General features: G+C 38.8%; 1 long non-coding RNA gene across 5 annotated transcripts in view; it reads left to right on the forward strand.

Moving 5' to 3' along the window:
- The window catches only part of LOC136786668 (uncharacterized), a 106048-nt gene that overhangs the window by 69460 nt on the left and 13611 nt on the right, over nt 1–22977 (forward strand). For all 5 annotated transcript variants that reach the window (XR_010825951.1, XR_010825952.1, XR_010825950.1 and 2 more), the window contains 2 exons: nt 3035–3137; nt 21789–21965. This is a non-coding gene — a long non-coding RNA (uncharacterized lncRNA). The remainder of the gene's footprint in view (nt 1–3034; nt 3138–21788; nt 21966–22977) is intronic.

Below are 22977 nucleotides of genomic sequence, written 5' to 3' on the forward strand. Positions count from 1 at the left end.
GACAAGAGGGTGTGGTTGAATGAGTTTGGGGACAACTGAAAATGTTCACCATTGTTTTCTCATCATGTTTAACGTACTGTGTGTATGCTATAAATAGGATGACTGGTTTTGTTACTGAGGTCTGACAGTTTTTCACCATTCTAGTGAAGGTACCCATGAGCCCATAACTTGGGCTTTTGCTGGAAGAATAGGGGAAGAAAGAGCACTTGCGCAATTCAAAGCTTTGTCCCTTAAAAACTAAAGACTACCCCAAACCTTGTATGCTAACCTGCTGATGAGAGAGAAGACACACAAACCCATAGACTATCAAAGCAAACTCCTTTCCATTATTCATTTCGCAGGCAGTTCACTGGTTAGCAGCTTGCTTTCAGAGCTCCTGGAACAGAATTTTTGCTTTTGGCTTGCTCAGAGCCTTGGAGAAACAGGCTCCAATTACTAACTGTCCTGGTTTCAGTTAGGACAGAGGTAATTTTCCTCCTAGTAGCTGGTAGGGTGCTATGTTTTGGATTAGGATGAGAAGAGCGCTGATAACATGCTGATGTTTTAATTGTTGCAGAGCAGTGTTTACACCAGGCCAAGGACTTTTCAGCTTCTCGCTCTGTCCTGCCAGCGGGCAGGCTGGGGGTGCAGCAGGAGCTGGGAGGGGACAGACCCAGGACAGCTGACCCAAACTGGCCAAAGGGGTATTCCATACCATCTGGCGTCATGCTAAACAATATATAGGGGTGGCTGGCCGGGGTGGGGGGGCTGGCTGCTCGGGGATAGGCTGGGCATTGGTCAGCGGGTGGTGAGCAATTGCGTTGTGCATCACTTGTTTCGTACACGTTATTAGTAGTAGTACTATTATCATTATTATTATTGTTGTTGTTATTATTTTCCTGTCTTAATAAACTGTCTTTATCTCAACTCACAGGCTTCACTTTCCCGTTTCTCTCCCCCATCCCAGAGGGGGGAGGGTGAGCGAACGGCTGTGTGGTGTTCAGCTGCCGGCCGGGTTAAACCACAACACTAACACAGAGACGCCTCTCCCACTTGTACTTGCAGGTCACAGCTGCCATTTACTCAGCTCCTGCCTTTACATTTATGTAAGGTATTACTGCTAGGTTTGGGCAGTGTGTGTGTATTCATGTTTGCTCCTGCCCCCGGATAGATTGTTATATTCCTCTAGAAAAACAAGGTGTGTGCTCTTCTTACTTCAAAGTAGCTGAGCCATGAGTACAGATCATGGTTACCAATTCATCTTAAACCACCTTATTAAATATTCCAATTGTTTGTATTTTTTTAAACTGCCAGATAATTTTTTTCATTATGTTGGGTGAATTTTCAAGAAACAGCCACTCATCCAATTCAATATATACATATATATCTATGTATGCATATATATGTATATATATTTAGAGATTTTTTTTGGCTACTTTTATCTGAAATACACATCTTTTTCCTCAACCCTGCAGTAACATTCACTACTTGATAAAGAGCAGCAAACATAAAAATGTAGCACTTTACATTATTTCTCCTCTTCCAATTAATACGTGACACACCTGGAATTACTAATGTCATTCCTGAAACGACACTTGATACAGTGAGAGTGCTTGATAAAAATCTTGTGCCCTGCTTAGACCCTGTTTCTGGGAATACGTGGGCCATGGCAAAGAGCATGCTGGCTTTAATTATACTTCAAAAAATGAACTCAAATTGCACTAATTGTGATGATGCTTTGCTGTCTGATCTGGTAAGATAATGAATAGCAAAGCGTAGATGGATGAGTACTGCCAGGAAAGATGAGTTGCAGGTGCAAGTTGCAAAGGTTGGGGTTTCAGCTCGGATGCTGGGGTGTGGGTCCCAACATGCATAGCCCCGTGCCAAGTGTGGATGGAGGATCGGCTCCAGCGAGTCCTTCCTCCGAGCCCCGCTGGCTGTTAGCCAGTGCTGGGGGCAGAGGCTTCACATGGGAAGAGGGGGTTTGAGCAGGGTTACAGTTCCCTAGTTCTGACTGAATAGTGAGAATGAAGGTGGGGTTGGTTGGTTGTTTTTTCCATTTTGCTTTCAGGTGACGGTACTCGAGGGAATTTTGCCTTTTTTCTTTGGCATTTGGCAAACTGCCTATTTTTCACATAACATAATTAAAAACCTGAGCATTCAGTCTATATTGCAAAGGAGACTAGTCCATCCTCTGGGAATAGCCCTTTTTTGTTTATGCATAAATAAGCAAAGCACTGTGCACAATGGCTGAGCACGGTATATTTTGTTTCAAGAGACCTGGAGTGCCCACAGCTATACTTGACTTCAGCAGGAATTCTGTGTTCACTTCTTCTGAAAATTAGACCCTTTGTTCTTTTCCTAGAGCAATGACAATTTGTGTCTCAAAAGTAAAATCATGCTGCACCATAAGCTGCGGTTATAACAATATGCTTGTGGTTTTGTGAAGAAGTTTGCAAGTTAAAAAAAAGAAAAGGATTTTGAAAACATAGTTTTGATTAACACCTCCTTCAAGATTTTAAAATCTTGAGTGTCTTTATTTATTTATTTATTTCCCAGCCAGTATTCCTAAGGGGGACTCTTCTCGCTCTATTCTGTTGTAATAGAGCGGCAGTAAAAAATGGGTTGCCATTGTGTTTTAATAATGGTCAGAAAGCTCTCTAGGTGCTTCATGGAGCAGAGCTGCAGGAAATGGGAAATGGGTAGTTCTTATTTTATTTTTACAGGTACTTTTCCTTGCTCTTACTAGTAATTGTTTGAGAACAGAATAAAATTCAAGCGTGTTGCCAGATCTCATAAGCATGAATGTAGGCACCCGAACAATTTCTTTGACTATTCAGATGTTCTGTGGTGGTTTTCTATAAAAAGAAGTTGTGCTCATTTCCGTGTCTAAAGTTTGGTTGGGGGGGAATGTTTCCCTTACCGAGGTTATGATATGTGTTCGCAGTTACATTCCCACGTTGGACATATGGAAACGGGTATGTTCACAAGGGCTTATTTCTTGGAAAGTAACATTTACCCTCTGAGTTTTGCTTACCTTTTAAATTTCCCCTAGGTATCCTTGTCAAGAAGTTTGCTGGATGGCAAAACCGCCTCTCCTGCGCTATCATTTTGTGGTAAAGAAGGTTGTGTTTGGATCACATTCTAAATAGGCAAAGGTGAGAGGACCAAATCAATGTGTGTGTCAGACTATCTCTTGGCTTATCTCTAAGACCCATACATGTTTCAGATTCTTATCTTCTTTCAAAATGTCTTTATTATTGACTGGGTTTTCCTAATCTGCATGTGCCCAAAGTACAAATACAAATTAACTAATAATCGCATACTTAAATCACTTACATTTGTTGTCTAAGGAGATAGTAAAAGAGATTATCTGGGGTTTTATTCCTTGAAGTGTTACAAACTGACAATTTCAAGATCAGAAGCACAGCACAGAGTGAACCTTGTGCTAAGGACAGAAGATGGAGTTGGGGAAGGAGCAGATGTTGGCGCATTTTACAGGGGTGGAAAGGGAGAACCAGTAGGAGGGAAGGGTGGCAGCACTGAAGAACCAGTTACGTTCACGTCATGCTGTAGAGTTGCATTTGGAGGCTGACCTGGTGCTGATGCAAGCTGTTATATGCATGCAGAAGGCATGCAGCGGTATGTATCTATGTAATACAGAGCCTCGCCTCTGGACAGAGGATGCCCCTGGTCCAGTGATCTCCTCCCAGGCTTGCAGCCCAAGCTTGCAGGTGCTCATAGTTTGAGGGTCTCTGCAGTTTGCTCTGTTACTGTGTGATATGTACATCGGCCTGGAAACAAGGGCTTTCTGCAGCATTTCTACCAATGACTATGGAAAGAACCAACTAATGATTATTTATCAAAGACTGTGTTATTCTAGAGTGGCAAAAAGGATGACAACAGTCATGGTAGGTGGGATTGCTCCTTCACAAGCCTTGTGTCCTAAATGTCTTAAGCATTTGTCCATGGAGTTTTGTCATACATACTCTCTATTTTTGGCACTTACTATTACATTTCCTAAGGCAGACTAAAGCTCTTTTAACTCACTTCTTTTACGTCAACACCACACACCTGGACCTTCTTCAGGTTGCTGAAATATGCAGTTCTAATAGTGCCTAAGTGTAACACTCGCTGTACATGCTGGCTGCATGTCACGTTTTGATGGATGCGTTGCGATTACTCTTAAAACAGTAAAATTCAATAACTTTATGAAGCTGTTTACATTGGTTACAAATAGTAATTACTGTTATATAAAATAATTAGTAGTATTTAGTTGAACTTCCAGTGTTTTTACTTGAACCTAATTCTCAGTGTAAGACTTGGTCACTACCAGTCATTTCTATGTTAATTTTAATGGGTTTTTAATAGTAATATGTAAAGTAAATGAACTGAACATTTCAGTAGAGATCTGGTAGAATGAATGGAAATTTCAGAATAATCTGAGTGGTATGTTAATTGCTTGGTAGTTACATTAAACTGAATAGCAAAGTGAATGGTATTCAAAAGAAGCTGAAAATACTCTTCTGACTCCAAGATGGCATGTTAATTTAAGTTTTAAAGGCTTTCTAATTTAAATAATTGTGTTAAATTTTACCGTCTGTCATCTTATAAAATCAAAGTAATGAACTTAATAGCAGAGAACATATTTGAAAACATCTTTGTTGGAGCTGACTGAAAATTTTAACATAACTGTTTTTGATCACAAATAGTAATTTCATCAAATAGAAATGTTATCAGAAAGCATGATGATTTTTTCAACAGAATAAAGTAAAATAATTCCTTTAGAATTTTTCACTTTCATGTTTTTTGAGATTCGCAAAGAATTTCTTTGGATGACTTCTTAGTTCTGGTTCTATGATAAATATCCAATTTTTTGTATTGATTTGATACTTTGAAATGGATTACTTTTGGAATAGAAATTTTATGACAAAGTTAAATCATATTAATCAGAATAGTTCTGTATTTTGTTTAGTGGCATGGTGAAATAACCAATATATTTGACTAGAACTGAATTTCTGAGTTCTTGATCCCATCATCTTGGAATAGGTGTTGGGATATAAAGCTTATCACTTTTTTTTTTTGCTTTCCTGTGAAGTGCTAGGCATGCTCCTTGACTGTTCTTCTCTGCTATAAAGCGTCATGTGTAGAGAATTAAGAATGAATGAGGTAAGCACATAGTTAACAAAGTTCTGAAGTGCCTTGCTGAATTTCGCTTTGAGGGGAATTAGCTGGAATATGTCAGGCAGTAGCGATCATAAAGGTATAGAGCGAAGTACTAAGCTATTTCTGAAAAATTACCATCTTTGAGATGTTTACTGTTGTAGCTAGCTAACTGCACTTAGCTCCTTGGTAGCTATGTGAAATTTAGTGGTTTGCAATCAATGTCTAGCTTGCTGTAACGTTTTCATCTGAAGCTAAACCACCACATATACTTTGAAAAATAAGCAAAATTCACTGTAGGTTCAGGATTATTGCTTAATAGTGCCTTCCTATTTATTTTTGGTATGGAAAGTGGAAAGATTAAATTTCATTGGCTTTATTTACAGAAACAGAAATCCTTGCTTTTCATGCCTGTCACAGCAAATTGGTTTATTAGGAAAAAAAAAAAAAAGAAGCAAAGAAGTTGGAGTAAATATTTGCCATTTTCTGCAGAGAAAAATGTTAACCGTGGAAGTATTTATTCACACAAGAAACCTGGTCTAAGTGTTACATTTATGTACTCACGATAGAGATGGTAATCGTGATTGCTCACCACACCTTGTGCAGTCACTTCTGTTTGCCTAAATTAACTGCCTCAGAGCAACAGTGCTGCTGTGACATGGGCTACATGAGGGACATGAAGGAAAGGGGGATTCCCTTCTGTATGACAGTTGGCTTAGCTGTTTCCTGGTGTTGTCTTTGGATTTTTGTCTGTGCACATTACCAGCCAAAACTAACCTTCATTGCAAAACCGACTTGGTACATAAGTAGATATTAAACCACTGAGCCCATAAATTATTTCTGTTTGCTCGCCTTCAGTCTGTGAAGGCAGATACGTAATATCGTTTTGGCACAAAAGAAAGTCCAGAGTGTGTTTGGCTGGGCCATGGCCATTCATGCTGCTTTAGCTGATGATTTTACCGATGTCCTCCTGGAACAGAAGGTTTGTCTAGACTTCAGTTAACAGTAACATCAGTGAGCGTCCCAAAGTGACAAGAATGAAGTCCCCCGAGTGGTTTGCAGATGCTTTGCCAGCATCTCCTTTGTTGTCGTGTTTCTTCTTGTTTTCTTACTTTCCTTCCATTTTTGCCATTGTTTAAATGAGCTTGCAGCAGCTTTTAATTACTGCCTTGTAAAACTCAGTTCTGTCAGTTCATGTGATGTTTGTTGAACTTTTCAGATTATTTCGGGTCTGTGGAGCTTATGCCTGGTGGGACTTGTGTGGAGGTTTGGGCTCATTAAGCCTTTGCATAGCAAAGCCAGTGTGGAAACAAATTTGTCAGACTTTATTCACCTGTAACTGCGTGTGTGTGTTTGATTGTTGGTTTTGGTTGGTTGGGCTTTGTTCTGTTTTTTACCTTCAGTTGGGCATCTCTGCATGATGATGCTTGTAAAGGGAAGTGATAGGACTCAAACAGCAAAAGAAAATCCGACACTGAAACCACAGAATGTTGTGACCACCATAAAAATCAATTGGTAATTCTTTGCAGGGGCTTGAAACTCATTTTCCATCCATTTACTCTATTTACTTACCCTCTTTCACTGTGCTTCATCACCACAGCATCAAACACAGTTGATCAGCAAGAGATTTTACGGATGAAAATGAAATGATGAATCTTAGAATATTTTCTCCTCTCATAATTGTGGTAATTAGAATCTAAAAAAACATTAAAGCATAGTTCTGATGTTGAAAGCTGTGTTTGAATTGAGCTTCCAGTCTCAAAGTGATTCTTTTTGCCCAGCTCTTTGTGTTCCTTCTTACAGTAGATCAGTCCAGATTTCCATATTCAAGCATACTCAGCCTTGCAAAATTTAGCTTTGGACTTAAGTTGAGAACTTCCTAACAGTTTCTAGCTTCAAGTTGGTCATGGGATGATTCAAAACCTAAGTGAAAGATTTTGCATACCATTGCTCTTAATGGATCCAGACTGGGAAGACATGCAATGTAATTTCTCTGTTATTAATCAATAGCAAAACCAAATTGCCCTTGATAGTAAGGATGTTTCAGGATCATTAGAATGATCTTCCTGGTTGTTTTACTGGCAGTGTCTGTGTTACAGCATGGTTTGATTTTGCTGCCGGCCAGGAAAATTCAAATCTACTAACTCAGTGCCTCAAGGCATCAAAATTGTGTTTGTTGGGTTGGGAGTGAGCTGGACTTGGTGCTGCTGCAGCGAGGGAGATTTGGCCTCATTGGGAGTGACTGTTGATGCACCCCCTAGGTAAGCAATCAATAATATTGATCTGCCTGGGTGAATTGTGTGCTGCTTGTGAGGCAGTGGCACATGCTGCAGACTAATAGGAGAACGAGCCGGCTCACCAAGCTGCTGCTGGCTTGAATTACAGGAATTAGAAGTGACGGATGTTGGGAAGGCTAAAGGATTAGCTACTACCCAGGTTAGTGCAGTCTAATCAGGGACTAAAGATGATGTATACACTTGGCTCTGCTGCCCAGTGCCTACCTGGGTGGTACACGTGGACATGGAGCCTTGGAGGGGACTGGCATCTTCTACACTTGTGCACCTCAGGTGAGGCAGTGTGAGCTAGGTCCCTGTAAGGCAGCTGCGGTATCGCACAAATAAAACAGAAAATGGAAGCTGACAAATTGTTTCTCTCTAAACTGAATATTCTAATAGCTTTTAGTTGCTTTCATTACTTTCCATGGGTACAAGGAGAGCTCTAGTATAAATATTAATATTATGAATGAAACATGAGTCCCTTTTATCTGAGTAGGGTCTTCAGATTCACTTAGTTTCTTTCTGGTAGAATGATTGATGGAATGTCTCATTCAGAACCAGACTGACAACAGAAATTATAGTTAAGGAATACTCTAATTTTTAAAGCGTTTAGCTTAGATGTTAGTAAGAGTTGAACACTTTTTAAATGTTCTGAAAATAATCTCTGCTAACACAATCTCACTGACAGTCATTAAGAAAGCTTCACATATTGGCAAACTTTTCCTTCTTTATTTCCCCATCCTGCTTCAGAATCTGTTTTTCTTTCAGTACAAATGTGCTATTTATGGAGAAGCTTTTGCTGGGTAATCGAAACAATTTCGTGATAAGGAACTTATAGCCACCTCTAATTCCAGTGTAAGGAGGAGGATGAAATCTCTACACTTGAATATACTTTTGATAATTCTTCGGAAGTACAAACAAATATTTTACTCACCTGTGCACAGAACTTATATGTGACAGTATCTAACTTCTTTCACACCCCAGATAGCACAGGGTGCTGACAAGGGCTGCAGATATTTGCCAAACAGATGTGACCACTTTCTCCAAAAGCCTGTTGATGTGCTGGCACTAACTGTAGCTAAAGTGACTTGTGCCATAACTACCTCCTAGATTCTGTCATCTGGAGCAGGAATAGTCTGGGATCGAAGAATAGAAGTAACACCAATTCTTTGAAAAGAGGACAAATATTATATAAATTTTTATCAAAGCGGCTAATAATTAAAGATGCAATTCCTGAAGTTCTCTGCTATGAAATCTTTAAGAGGCTCTAGAGAGTGTATGTGGCTCTACAGGAGAGAGCAGATTTCAGTAGTCAGTGGTAAAAGCCCTGATCAGGGGTTACATGGCTGAAACTTGTCACCGTAAGGATGGAGATGATCTTTCTGCTGAATCCTACTGTAGTAGAACGTGGTTTTACTCCGTGGGTGGAGCAGCTTTCTGTGGAATTTCTTGTAGAGTCTCTGTATAATCAGCTCCTGTGTCTACTCCCCAGAAGAAGAGGTCTTTCTGATAATTATTTGCTTTCTGTAGAGAATGTATTTCTTTTCTTCACAGGCAGAAATTTTACTCCAAAAGCACCTAGCTCCCCAAATCAAAATCTCACATGATCCGTTCATTCATTCAACTAGGAAATACAAAATATACTTGCACGTTTTTCCACTGAAAATAAGAAGTGTGGTAATAGGGTAGTTATGTTTCAAACACTTTTGCGTATGCATTAAGACATGTATAAATTTACTTCCAGTTTAAATACTGATGTGCATATTTATATTTGTATGTGAATGTCCCTGAATGCTTGTTTTTTTGAACAGATTTTTCCTCTATGGTATTGCAGAGCTTTGAAAAAATCAATTCTTTTGAGTTAAAGCAATATTGCTGGAAAGAATGATCATCACTGGCTTTAATGTGCTCAGGAACTAAGAGTTGTATTCTTGATCAGTCATAGCAGAAAGTCTTTTGAAGGGGGATAGGTATTTTATTTCAAGTTAATTATTTTAAATGAAAATCATACTAAGGAACAGCTAGCCAAGACAGTATATGAACCTCGTAAGATAGGTCATCGGTTTTCCTGTCAAAAAATGTCATATAACAGACATCTCTTTTGACAATTTAAATGAGTATATGGCATCACAGTCTGATTCTTTTTACTACCGTGATTAGTTTGCTTTAACTTGGATTTTGTGATCACATTTTATAGCCATTACATAGACTGTGTTCTCTACATGTATTTATATGTTTAAAGCCTCATCAAAAACTTCTAAAATAAAAATAAGGCTCTAATAAATATAGCATTATTACAAGTTCTGCAGGATTTGATTATTATGGTAGATTATGTATTTCTAGAGCTACATGATGGAATTAAAAATATATATTTGATATTAAAATACATAAAAATTCAAGATTATTTCTTAAAGGTATGAAGCAGAAAACAATTATACAGTTGTTAGGTAAGTGGAGTACCTGTAACAGTAGGAACAGTATTTTCATCTCTTATGGAGAGCTGTGTTGGCAGGATGGGCACTAACAGAATCTCTGCTGATATTGGACTGATGAAAAGCAGAAGTATAAAAATGAGGCTTAGTGCTGTGTTCAATTTGAAAAGATGTCTGCACCCTTCTCTTTATTCTACATTTTCCTTACAACATTCAGGCTTTCATTTAAAAATAACTTTCTCCTCCTTTCCTGCCAGGAAGTTATCAGCTATCCTTGTGTAAATCTGTGCTGACACATGTTAATTCAACCTTGCTGAGAACTGTCTACTTTTAAATTGCAGTGGCAGCAAATCCATAAACTCTAGAATTTACTGAGGGTCACATCAGTATTAAGATGCATCAGCACAGCAGTCTCAAACCCTGGTCCTGCAAATGGCCATGCTTACAGGCAACCAGCTGAAGCCCTGGAGAAGTTACGAAGTTCTTCCAAGGACAGAGCTGGAGCATTAGTCTTCACAGAACACGAGCATATTTATTCAGTGGGAATAAAGATCTGGTTGGACCTTAGTTCAGCTGTGTCATAATTGAACGACATTAAAATGCTTAGGGTCAATCTTGGAGGTGTGCAATATGATATTTAATACCTTGTGCAAGTCTCTGGTCCTGTGTATAATGGCACTGGTCACATAAAAGGTCACAAATGAGCCCATGTTAGGAGTAGAAATATCCACTAGAGGTGCATATATGATCATATAAATGAGCGTAGATGACCACAGAGATGAACAAATCTCACAAGCTGGCTTCTTGGCTGCCCATTGGTGCAAAGAGAACAGATTTTAATAGTTGGCAAATGAGACTTTTAACCTAATCACAACAAAGCTGTTTATTTGCTACATCTCCTGAGTTTGGCAAGGTTATACACGGAGAATTAAAAGGAGCTTATTTGAGATAAGCAGTGAACAAATGGGTAGTGAACAAATAGATGAGGCAAGGAGACAGCACTGGTCAGCCTCACGCAGTCACTAGCTACCAAATTTGCTGGGTATTTTTGGAGGGGTCGCTAAAAAGAAGACTGATTTTTGTCTGTGGCTGCTGCACAGAGCCAGTCCAGAAAAGCGCATAAGCTCTGTTTAAAATCATTCCTATTTAGAAAAGCCATCAAGTTTAAATGCTTAGCTTTTAAGTATTGCTTAAGCCCATTGGCTTCAACAGGACTTAAGCTGAGGGTCCTTAAGGAACGGGGATAATTCACTGAATCAGGGCCACAGAGAACAACAAAAAAATATATTTTCTCAGGTACTGGATGTACTTCAGTTCTCCTCCAGAAAATATGCATTGCATGCAAAAGGTGTTGCTTAATTTTTGAAGTAAGTAGAATCATAGAATCATTAAGGTTGGAAAAGACCTTCAAGATCATCTGGTCCAAGTATTTTTAAGCAGTGCAAGTGCTTGCAGTGTTGAGACCATAACTTCCAGGATGGTTTAAGTACGCTCTCTAAACAAAATCAAGACTGACAGTATATCTGAATGAGGAAAAAAAAGGGAGGGGAGGGGGGCAAGAAAACCTGTATTTTAAAACTGTGAAATCTTGGTGTCTATATGGATAAGTGCTTCATAATTCAGTAATAATGTAGTCATGCATTTAAAAAAATCTAGGATTAGAAAAGCATGTAATTCCTTTTTCACATTTTGCTTCTTTTCCTATGCACACACCAGACCTTCCTTTCCCCAGCTTGTTGCTATACAGTGAAAGGTTTAGAAAACACCTGAGTGCAGGAAGATATACAGAAGGCAGAAACGTGCATATGCCTCTGTTTGCAGGTAGAGTTATGCAATATGCTTTTCAAAATCTGTTTGTTTGTATGTTTTTAATTGTACTGCAGCTATAATCTTCCTTACATTATATTTATTTATATAACAGCAGTCCTTTATCTAGCCTTATCAAGAATAGGGTTCTTTTTCCTTCTTCATCCATTGGCCTCTGATGAGCTTTTTTTGTGTCCTTTAAGAGTCTGGAACAGAGTTTTACCAATGGTGCTGAAAAAAAGGCTAACCCTTTATAGCAAGTAATACATTAATTTGTCCTTTCTGGAAAAATGTCTTCGCCTGAGGCCCTGATTCACCATGCTCTGAGGAAGAAAGAGTATTTTTTCCGCAGGAGTAATGGTCCAGCCAGGGGAATGTCACTTAGCACCAAGGGATGTCAACATCGCAGAGCATTTGCTAATTTCATCAAGATTAATATAATCCTTGGCACTTGGTCCTAAATCATTGGCGACAGCTCATGGCAAAATGGGAAATATCACAGGGACCAATGACACTTTCTACAGCTTTCCCTTCAGCAATAACACTTCTGACGTATTTATCTTAATTAGCAGCAGCAGGAGAAAAAGAAAGAAATAGAGACAGAGAGAAATTTGATTGAATTTGAGAAAGATCATAATTTAGAGTGTGTTCTCTGTACAATTCCAAATGTAGATTTTTGACAGAGAGAAAGGAACACAATTCACTCAAATGAAGGGCAAAAAATGTCATGAAGCTTACTGGAATATATTTCATAATTTTTCCTTTTGTTAAGCATTAGCTCTAAATTTGAAATAATAAATACATCAGTATGTAACTTGTTCAGAAAGGCTTCCATTCCTTTATAGTAAAATCTTCCCAGCAATGGAAAAATAACAACAACAAAAAAGCAGTGTCCTTGCAGGCAGCTGAAAACTGAATATTTCAAGTTGTTTAAGTTTGAAATGCCTTTAAAATAAAAAATAAATGGGTGGAATGAAATATAAAATATATTCCTAGATGATTCAATTATCCCATTCTGTTCTGTGTTTTTGGAGTATCCTTACTCCTACAGCAGTAAGTGTAGGGGTGCTTCAGAGCAGTGTCATGAGGAGCTCAGCAAGCCCTGTCTGTTCATCCCCATTTCCAATGATATATGGCTGTGAAAGTGTAAGGTCAGTCAGTCTCAAGTACTTAAAGTACTTTTTAAAATTAATAGGATGCCTGCTTTTCAATCCACCAGGCTATCTCTAATAGTTTATAAACATCTATAATTTTGAATTGTTGAAATTGAAGAAAAATAGGAATTCTGCTGCTCCCAAGTCTTAACTTTGTTCTTCAAAATTTCTAAGTGAATCTTGCCCATCAGTGCTCTACAATGTGGGATTTTTTATTTTATTTTTTTGGTCCTGTTAAAGAAATAGAACAGCACAGAAACAGTTGGAAAGAGCAACAAAGGTACTGGAAAGAAAGACTGGTAAAGGGATGAATGAACAACTATAAAGAAGGATGTTCTCTGCCAAATTACTGGAAAAAGTGGTTTAGGCCTTTATAGAGGCAAGAGTGGGCAAAATCCAATAGCTCAAGATGTATAAGATAAAATGGTTCTGAAAAGCAGCTACAGAAGGACTCCACAGTAATAATGGCCTTATAAAACCCCCTTTCATGTACAAGGTTTTGAATTGCTTAGCCTGACATGCCTGTGCAAAATGAGGTACACCTCCTTTATAGAGGCACCGATGGGGATTGCTGAATGCAGCTGGACGCACAAACCCCGCATGTACCTGTATGTTACCTGTATTGCTGTGGTAGCTTGCATATATCACATGGTAATTATACGCCTAAGGTATCAAAAAACCTGCACTCTATGGGAAAACTGAGTTAGCTGAGGACTAACTTAGTGTGTAGCATTGGTGCTCACACCAATATTTCTGTTCCCTGACTAACTGGATTGTTTCTGGGAGGTGAGCAATATTAAAGTCATCTTTTTTCCCTGCTGTCAACTGTATCAGGTGCATTTTCTCCTCATTGAGAAGTATCTAATAAGCTCAGATCTGCTCACTTTCATCTTTTGGAGATACTGTACGTACATTGAAGGCCATTTGGTCTTGTAGACAGATTTCTCCTTCTGTCACATGCTTGGGAATCATAATATCCTGACCAGCTTTACCTTGGGAGGCAGATACTCATTATTACAATTCACTTGCCAAATGAACAGATCTTCTTGCAGAAACCGATTGAGAATTTATGCATTTTAAAGCAATAATCTTTATAAAAAGCAAACTTTCCCTGGGGAAGAAAAAAAGTGCATATGAGAATAAAATGTTTAACAATGCAGGTTAACAATCACTGGTAAGTGAACTGTGAATATTTAAAAAATAATAATAAAAAATCCCAAAGCCAGCGGAAGTGTTTGGGTGTGATGCTCTGTACAGACAGCTGGCTGGGATATCTGTGCAGATGAGTCCATATGAGCATTATCAAATGTGTGAGCAACGGAGAAACGTCATGCTTAGCCTATTCTGAATTCTACTTGAATTGAGCAGACTATTTTAGGTATTAGAGTCAAGGCATTAGCAGTTTGTAACACCTTAACTGGTGGGTTCACTTGGTGGGTGGGAATAGACAAATGTTTTCAGCAAGCAGCTCAGTCTCGCTCAGTGAAATAAAATTGAATTTGGCTATCTTGCTAAAAATGTACTTGTGGATAATACAGCTAGCCTGTATCATGACTCATTCTCAGTCCCTTGTTAGTGGGATGTCACACTATGGATGTGACAAAAGCCGTGGTGCTACTGCAGTCGCAGAGGAGAGGTCTCCCCTTTTGCTGTGAGGGTGTGAAGAGGAGGTTGGATTCCACCAGCACTAGTTCAGGCTTTGGGTTTCAACTATTGCCAGAATTTAGGTCCCTTCCAACCAAAGTTGTTTGAACTGATCCACTTAAGTTAAACAGCTCCAATTCAGCAAAATATATGGTCTGGTTATGGGAAAATGCTGAGCAGACTGGCATCGTTAAGTCTGAATGAACTCCTGTGTCTTGAGAAAACTCAACAGATTGCAGCGTGTGGAGAGGCAAGGTACTGCCCTGCTGCTTTGCTCAGATGCAATTTCTAGAATCATTTGGAAATCCCAAACCTGCCCCTCTGTAGAGCACATCTCCACGCTGCAGGTGCAACCACACCGATGCATCCCTGGTGTCTTGGACATGTGCTGGGTGTTGGGAGAGCAGTACTGTGTGCTGTACCTATAGAGCAGTGCAAAGAGGGGGTGCCTGTGGCCTCCTTGTTTGCAATTCATTATAATTAAACATTCAGAAAATAATCTGGCTTCGCTTTGGTGTATATCTTTTGTTAGGAATACTGGACCCACATGAAAGGAAAGGAGAGATGTTTATGTGTGTTCCTGAAATTTCCGGTTTCTCCGCTTTAGCATTTCTTTGGCATTTCATTTGAGATTCTTATAACTTCCTTTGTTGTACTTGAGATTTATGTTCTCTTGCCACTTACCCAAGTGACTCTATTTTCATATCTGTCAGTTTGAGATGTAACACACAAAAAATCTGCCATCTAGCAATTAGTCTTTTGAAAAATTAATGCTTTTTCAAGACATACAACAGGACTGATTTTTTCTTAGTGGCTTGATCTCAATCTTAGGCTAGAATAAACTCACATAAACTAATAGCAACAATTAAAATCTATTTCTTCACTAGAATGTGCTTCCATTAATCACCTCAATTTTCTTTCTATCCTGTTCCTCAATTTGGGCTTTTTCAAAAACCTTCTTGTGTGAGATCTGATTTTAGTTAAACACCTATTTAGTACTTTATCAGCAAAATTAGCTTCCAGTAGAATGGTGATAAGGTCTTTAAGGCAAGTTGTGCAGACATCTAAAAGAAGACAATTACACTGCTTTTTGTGTTTTCAGTGAACTCTACAGTAAAATATTTGCTCTTATTTTTGAACAACTTGTATTTTAGTTTCCTGTTTGATTGACTGAGTGACACAATTTGGATGTGATTGCATCAGGATGCCTTTTTTCCCCACCTCTACTCCAGAAGTAGATACAGGACTAGATGAGTGAAAAATAATCCCTGTGGCCTAAAAAATAATTAGTGAGAGACTTTAAAGTGAGAAGGTTCACTGATTAAATTAAAATTCTTTGCACAATCGCTGTGATTTTAGAGATAGGCAACAAAAACTAATTTTACAGTCTAGGGAAGGATAGGTTGAAGGTGTGCTCATCAAAAGAAACAAAAAAAAAAACAACAAAACAAAAACCAAAACAAGTGGCAGAAGATCATATTGCAATATGAGTTACCGTGAGACCTGATGTGAAACTTAAGTGCTCCCACACTCACTAAGACCCCCATTTAGGAAAACACCGAAATGAGTGTAGAGCTATGCAAAGTAATTCTTGATAGTTGAGGATGGTATGCCTAGATTTGTAAGGGATCGACCAGCTAACCCTGGTCCCACCTGAAATATTTGGGATGGACACTTTGAGGATTTCTTCTGTAAAGCACATAAGCCTCTGACCTGGAATTGCTATAGCAGGGTAGCTGCTTTATGCTGCAATAATTGCTATGGAAGTAGTTCAGCTCTGGTGAATCTGAGATACAGGGCATCATGCACCCCATACGTCACAGGCGAATATTGACCAGGGATGTTAGTAAGTGCCTGTCGCCTGCACACTCCACACTACGGCCTTGTCCCTCTCTGTGAGGGGGCTGTGCGATACGGGGCATGGATAACTGTGTGTACTGATAGAGCATTGCTCTTGTTTACATCTGGTGGCTCTGCCTTGGGTAAATCAATCTGTACTGCTTAATTATTCTGTAGATTTCCAGAAAAAGCACCATCGGATTTGAAGGAGAGGGAAAGATTAGCCTGACTTCAGTGAACGGGGGTTGTGTGCTGGTGGAGGAGGCACAAAGGCAAGGCTTAGGGCTGCTTCTGGAGATGCTCCACGGGGCCTGTGTTAAGGGCTCAGGTGGAAATTAAAGGTGCTGTGGGCCCTGTGCTGGTCCTTTGCACAAGGGTGAATTTTTCCTCGGGCATGGAAAGGGGCTACAGTTGCTGCCACAAACAGATTTCTCATTCAGCTTCTGGTCTCTTCATGCCTCACAGGTACTCCACAGGGAGCCTCCTCTGCTGTCGGCGCTGAGAAGTGGAAGGTTTTGTGCATATATTCAGTTCATTCTGAAATCTCAGATGTCATCTCCTCAGCCCATTTCCATAATTACTTATGTGGAACCACATCTTGCAGCCATGATGAAAATGGAAAAGAAAGAAAGAAAAGAGTAGGAGTTAAAAACAAAAGAAAGAAAAAAAGAGTGTCTAAAAACCCCACTAGTCTCTGTCTGCCCAAACCATGGAGCTGATGTCTTGCCTAGGGGAATCTGTGCAAAGATCTTAGTTCTGTGTCTTTTTAGCCTCATTCCAGAAGTCCCGATTTCAACTTGTGTGAGATAAAAGAGCATGTGTTTTTCAGTATGTTTTAATTAGCTGTGGTTTTCAGAATCTATAATTTATATAACTTTAACTATGAGAATCTACTGACACCGAGTCAATTTTTTGGATTTTTGCTTTTTTGGGTTTATTATTTGTAAAGCTCATGGTTTTTAATATTTAAATAATCATTCTTGACTTTGAAATCGTTCCACATCTTCCCAGTTCATTTCTCTCTCCCATGTGGGCTGGACTCCCAGATCTCTTGTGATTTGTGGCAAATTTCCCACAGAACTCTGTGACTAACCCCAGCCTTACCAGTGTGGTTATTGCCTTGGTGACTGCTGGAAGCTGTACAGCACATTTGCAAAGGGAACTGACTGGACAACACGTGCTGCAGCACCCCCTCCTTTCTGTCCTCTCAGGATGCTGTGGGGTTTTGGTTTCATTCTAGAGGTAGTGATTAACTATGGTTCAGTCCTATCACTTTGGGAAGCAAATAACCCAGTCCAATTTTTTTTGGTTAATTGATGGGCTGAGTAGTCCATAGCAAGTGTTTTAATTTTGGTCTGTCTCTGAAGTTATTAACATTACAGAAATTAATTATCATATGTGCATAAAATTGCCTTAACCAAATTGCATTTCTTCCTGGGAAGATTACCGAGCAGATATCATTCTATTGCCGCAATTGTACTGTAAAGGCAAACGTTTGTATTGTGTTATCTCAACTAAACTTAGGAGTCTATAGTCTTGTTTTATTAAGTGTCTCACACAGATTTATAGTTTCCTCTAGCTCTGGCTTCTAGCTTCGTATCAAGCTCTTCTCTGCAGGGAGTGAAGAAAATATTTCTAAGCCTATAATGTTCATCTTTTCCTGACATGCTTTATTGTGATATATTAATTATATTTAAATAACATTCATTAAAACTGTACTTGTCCCTTCAAGATTTTAAAATCGGTGTCAGGGAAAATGAAAGCCTTTGTTTCAAATTCTCTTTCTGATTATCTTCTCTCTAATTGACTTTCACTCCTTTCCAGTCAAGTTTTAATTTCCTTGTGTGGCTATATAAAACTGTCCAGTTCTATTTTTCTTTCTTCCATCTTGCTTTGCATTTCTGGCCTACTGTTGTGTAACTGATCCGTTTTCATTGCCTACTAAGTACTGTGCACAATGAAGACCCTAGGATGTGCCTGTGAAAAAGTTGTGGTCAAAGCGCTCTTTGCAGACCAGTTTTTATTTCATATTAATTTTACTTAATGGATTTAATCCTAGATTTGTTTACTAGTTTCAACTATAAAACCCAGAAGATTTCTGATCCCCACTGAGGAAGAGCACATGTATGAAACTGTGTAACTTCACAGTCAGCTGTGAAGAGGTGTAACACAATAATACCAAGCCATAATTGAGATGCATTGGATGTTTATCATGACTATACTGACAAGAATTTGATCACCCAGTGCCATTTAACAGACTGTCTCCCAGAAGTTTGTCCTGCTTTCTAGGTTGTGTTAATGGTCTGACAGAAGTTCAAAACTTACTGCACATCTTGTTGGCAAAAAACAAAGGAAACAAAAAGCCCCAAACCAAAACTGTAACATGCAAATAGATACTTCATCAATGTATTCTTTAAAAGAGGAGTTATCAGTATGCTTTGTATTTTTAAAGGAGGAAAAATAGAACCACTAACAGGACACCCGGGTGTTGTGTCTCAGCTAAACAATATTCCTTCAAAAACATGCTTCTACTTTCATGGTGTTTCTTATTCACGGCTGCCAGATCAGAGTAGACGTACCTGTTGATGCTGACCTGCATGATAACATCCCTGTGAAGTTCAATAGCTAACGACATGTCAGCAGACCAAGGTGCACTTTGAATATAAAGTCGGCAGGGAATTAACTGGGGCTTTGATTCCTTTGCCATCTGGTGGTAGTGAACTTAGCATTCCCTGAGGGGTGGGGAAGGAGTATTGCTCCTTTTGCGGTATTTTGCCTACTGGAGAAAGATACAGTTGATTGAATGGAATGCTTAAAAACCATTGCCACATCTGAAAGTATTATAAGGAGGAAGATATTTGTAAAGATGAAAAGAAGTTACCGTAATGTCAAAGTCAAGGCACAAAGTAAAAGTCAAAGCACAAGTAAACTGAGAGAAAAGGCTGTCAGAGAATGAACTCAGTCTTCATCGTTGATAAATATTGGCTTCATGAAGTACAGTGCAGGATGCAACATCTCCAAGGCAGAATTTTTTTAATACTTTCTTTGACATCACAAGGAGCTGTTGTATTCCACACTACATCAAATATATGTTTGCCAGCAGACTTTATTAACTTATTAAATCAGCAAGAAGAAATAGCCACTTTGTTCTATTTAATTTAAAACAATAAAACTAAATAATAAAAGTGTGGCTTCATAATGTAGTCTCATGTTAGATAAGAAGGTCCTTTATTCAATATTAGAATTTCTTTCAGTATTAATGGAGTTTTCTTTACGTCCATATGTTTAAGTACGTGACACTACATAGGGGCCTATATGTTTGATAGCATGTGCCATATAATTAAATGTGAAAAGTCTTTGTTGATGCAACTAATAAGGTTCTGAATTTAAATGCACACAAGTCTATAAAGTGAAACTTATACAAAATTAAAGAAAAAAGGAGACACGATTATTTAGGTTGCATATATCGTATGTGAAGGTATGATAACTTTGATAAGAACATCAAGCTTGTATTTTCATAGATTCACAGAGCTTAAAGCCCTGCCTACCCTGTTGTGTCCTACAGCCATAGACTTTTTCCAGACAACTTCTGTATTAGATTCATGTTGTCCATGTTGGGGAAATGTAAATTTGTGAATTTATAAATGAGAATTTGTAAATTTAATGAAGGTCTGAGTAGTCTGTTGAGCATGTCACCCTAAGATAATGTTGAAAACAGAATTTAAAGAATGGGGTGACATGAGGAGTGATAAGAATATCCAGAACTAGTAATTTTAAATCCTCAGCTTCACGATCTAACCTGTCCCCTAACTAACTGAGGTTTCTCTGTCAGCCGGTCACTTCACTGGTGTACCTGAGAGAATTTCTTGTACTTTCCTTCCAAGTCACCGACACTAGCTGGACTTGGACAGAAAAAAATTGTTTGAAGAAGTGATATGGGTCTGATCTGGCAGTTGCTTTGATATTATGCTATATATATCTGGAAGAATTACGTCAATTTTTAAATCCCGTTCTTGATTTATTTCATATGCAATGATACTGATAGCCTAGAAATCCCTCCAAAAGTACTTGGAGCTTAGCTGAAACACAGGGATGAATGGCACGAGGGAAGGTTATGCGAGTCAAAGCCTGAGTTTGGACCATCAAAAAAGCCTGTGATCAGAAACAAAAAAAAAAGGGACTTGACTATCTGTTTGATTTTTGACACCATATCCTAGAAGTTAGTGAAGTCCCAGTCCTTCCTATTGAAATATCAACTCCTATAGCTTGAGAAAGCATCTAGAATTATATACAAGTGGGTTGGCTCTTCTGTAAAGAGAAGACCTACCTCAAAATTCTCATTTCTTGAATTCATGTTAAAGCCAACAGGAGCTCTGGATACCTGGTGCCATGTCAAGGAAGTGCTCCGTTTGCCCGCTGCAACTCTGAGCTCAGACTCTTGGGTTGTAAATATGGAGGAACTTGTCAAATATCTTGTTTTGGAGCGTGAATGTGTTTGTTATTCTCAAGTCTGACGGATTTGGAATAGCAATTTTTTGAACTGGCAAAAGCTTTCAAGAGCACCAACAGTAACAGCGTGTCAGTTTTAACAGTGAATTTGGTGTCTTCTGTCAATTTATGAAACCCCTGTTATGTTATTTTAAATGTTTCTATGTTATTTTAGGTGTTTATTTTTGCATTTGATATAAATGTCTTGAAAATATTTGGAGGCTACAGTTCCAGCTTTTCGATTTATTCTCATGCTTTACTTAATCCACCTGTTTTTCTGCCTGTTCATGTAGAAGTCTGGAGCAGACACAAATAAATATGAAAACATAGGTGCATTGTAGCTTTATTTGTTCTTTTCAATAAATATAGTTTTGATCAACTTTAATACTGTGTTTGATGCAATAGTTTTTCATAACAGCTTCAGGAGCTGAGACTCCTGGTCGATGCTCCCTGTATGCTATAAAACCTGCATATGAGCCTTCTGCAAAGTTTATAGAAATGGGGTTTGCAAATGAGATACTATTGCTCTGGAATAGTTAGGTGTTGCTATTCTTGCATTATTTTCATTTACACAAAAGCATGCACAGCTAGGAGTTAGGTCTCCTATCAAAAACTAGGGAAGGGATTTTCTACCAGCACATGGCTAATCAAAATATAAAATACAGAATACTGAAAAGGTCACCATGGCAAACAGCTGTATTGTATTTCACTGAATATATTAAGCATTTCATTTCTAATGTCTCATTCCAAAGACAAAGATTTTAATGAAACTGGAAAATGGCATGAAGCTATTTTTATCTGGGTGTGTGTTGCAAAGCAAATAGGCAGTTTCAGAGTCAGGTTGCTATTATTTATCAAGATCTTTGAGGCCACAGGAATCTAACTGAAGCCAACCACGTCTTACATAAAATAGGCAGGTATTTGATTAATTTATTGCTTTTTTATTATTAATCAAAATAATTAACACTCGCTGCTTACAGTAGTTCCCTCTTTCCTCTTATTTGTAGTCTGCTTTTCAAAATGAAAGATGATTTCGGGAACCACAGCCCCTCTACCCAAACAGGAGGATCACTGTTCTTCACGGAGTTATCCGAAGTGCAGAGGGGTGATTACAAGTCTGTAATGGAACAGCTAGATGGAAAACTCCATTCCTTTCCCAGCTTCAGAACTCTACTTTTTGCCAGGTTTGCAGATGCTTTTTGAATTTTACAAGTACATTAGGAAATAAAACAAACTCGGTGATTGAAATTAAATGCCTTAAAGGATGTGCTTTTTATTTGTGCTGAGATCTCACTTAATGCAAAAGATGTCTCTCAAAATTCCTTATTAGTAGCTTGTCATGCAAAACCATGTACCATAGCCTGTCTCAGGGAAACAGGATAGTGAGCTGTCACCCTCCTGTTATGCTTTCCTGAGAGCCCCGCAGCCTGTCCCCCTTGGGCCCAGACACCTCTGTGTTCAAAGAGTTTTAAATGTGCCACGTACCATGGGACAGGAGTATCTGCAGCAGCAGTATGTGCCTGGTAGGTCACCATGTGGAGTGGGAATGGAGCTCCTTGCTCATCTGGCCATGTGGTTGGATCCTGTGCGTGGTAGAGCTGCTGTTAAGATGGATGTGCCTTGCTTGTGTGTGCAAGGAGGATGGGGATGTAGGCCCTGCCTTGCCCTTGGTTGTTTGTTGTGCCCAAAGGATTAGGTTAGAATTGTCCATAGGTGGGAATTACATGGGCAAAGGCTTTTGGTGTAGAGTACCAGCGTACTGCACGCTTTGTTTAGCTTGTCCTTCTTTCCTAAGAATCAGTAGAGATTTGATGAGGAGATATCACATTTAAATTTAAAAAAAAAAAACACAAGAAAAATCATAAGAGCAAATATGTTTTGTTTTATTGCTATATTTGTAGCCTTAGGTTACAGATTTGTGAACAGAAAGAAGTCTGGTGAGGATAAATGTTGTCTACTAGCCTGTTAAAAGTACACATCTACAGCGCAGTTTCTTTATGCTGAGATTCAGCTGATGTGGAAGTGGTCCATAGCATTCATCAGCCTGACAAATGCTTAATTGGATAATTACTAGGGTGAACAGGGATATTTTTGAGCAGTGATTTGACATGTTTCTAGTGTATCTACCTTTGTACTCCTCCCTTCCGTATAATTATATAAGAGACTTGATTTTGTTTTGAGTAGTTATAATTAAGA

This window comes from Anser cygnoides, chromosome 19, assembly GCF_040182565.1.
Source record: "Anser cygnoides isolate HZ-2024a breed goose chromosome 19, Taihu_goose_T2T_genome, whole genome shotgun sequence".
Classification (NCBI taxonomy): domain Eukaryota; kingdom Metazoa; phylum Chordata; class Aves; order Anseriformes; family Anatidae; genus Anser; species Anser cygnoides.